General features: G+C 58.9%; 1 protein-coding gene across 1 annotated transcript in view; it reads right to left on the bottom strand.

Moving 5' to 3' along the window:
• Positions 1-1,040, bottom strand: part of SCARB1 (scavenger receptor class B member 1) — a 29,262-nt gene extending 28,222 nt beyond the window's left edge. The window contains exon 1 of the mRNA XM_019507104.1: positions 985-1,040. The gene's annotated coding sequence lies outside the window, so the exon portion shown is untranslated. The remainder of the gene's footprint in view (positions 1-984) is intronic.
• Positions 1,041-1,046: the final 6 nt, after the last annotated feature.

Raw genomic sequence — 1,046 nt, 5'->3', positions numbered from 1 at the left:
AAAAAAAAAAAAAAAAAAAAAAAAGTATGTCTGGATGCTCAGCCAGCATCCCAGCTGCATAGAGGGACAAGCCAGCGCAAAGGAAGCTGCTTCCTGCCTTGTTCTCTGCTCCCAGCAAGTCAGCCCCAAGCTCAGCTGTGTAAGACCCAACATCTTCCACCCTCTGCCTACCAAGGCCATTGACCCCAAACTATCTTCCCCTCGGTATCAGAGGTGCCATATTCTTCTCAAGGCTCTCAGGATGAGCTATGCCCAGCTTTGCTCACTCAGTAACCCCAGCAGCCTCCGCTATTGTACTGAGTTACATAACCATTTATCAGATGTGGCTTCAAGCTAGGCAGAGATCCTGTTTACACACAAGCGAGTTGTCTTTGTTTCCTCCACAGACCCACAAGTCCAGAGCAGCCCAGCACCAGACCCTGCCACCCTCTCCCCCTCACCCCAAATCCGATTACCGCTCCATGCTCAGGGCTTTTCTCCAGCGTGTGCAATAGGCGTGGGGAGCCAAGCAAGCTGTTCCAAGCACGCAGACACTCGGGATGTTGCCTAGGAGGCTCAGGGGTTGGCCCAGTCCCTCGCAAGAGGAGGGATCAGCCACCTAGGACCAGTCTGGACACATTGGCCAGCAGATGTTGCCTCTACTTCTGTTTTTATTCTTGCAAAACCCAGGCTCAGGCGCTGGACAGCAGGAGGGGAGGAGACCCAAGAAGGGGGTTTTGCTTGTGGGAAGGAGTCTCCTGGGCCCCAAGGCTTGGGGCCTCTGCTACCTCCCCTCACAGGAACAAGGGGGGGCGGGGAATGAGAGGGAAGAAGGGGGAAAACTGAGGAGTCGACCCACACGCGGCTCCCGCGGAGAGACCGTGCTCAACGCAGGCAGGCGAGTGCCCAGAGGGCCCGCCGCCAGCCCGGGGCGGAGCAGGCTGGAAGCCGGGCAGGAGCCCTTGCAGCAGGGGCTCGCCCCCGTCCCGCCCCGCCGGGCCTCACCTTCTCCACCTGGTCCCTCACGATGCCGGGCACGGCCAGCACCAGCACCAGCCCCAGCACCA

Source organism: Gavialis gangeticus, unplaced genomic scaffold (assembly GCF_001723915.1).
Source record: "Gavialis gangeticus isolate Ggan-Ray unplaced genomic scaffold, GavGan_comp1, whole genome shotgun sequence".
In the NCBI taxonomy this organism is placed as follows: domain Eukaryota; kingdom Metazoa; phylum Chordata; order Crocodylia; family Gavialidae; genus Gavialis; species Gavialis gangeticus.
The sequence above is the reverse complement of the archived record's forward strand: the minus strand, read 5'-3'. Positions and strand labels throughout refer to the sequence as shown.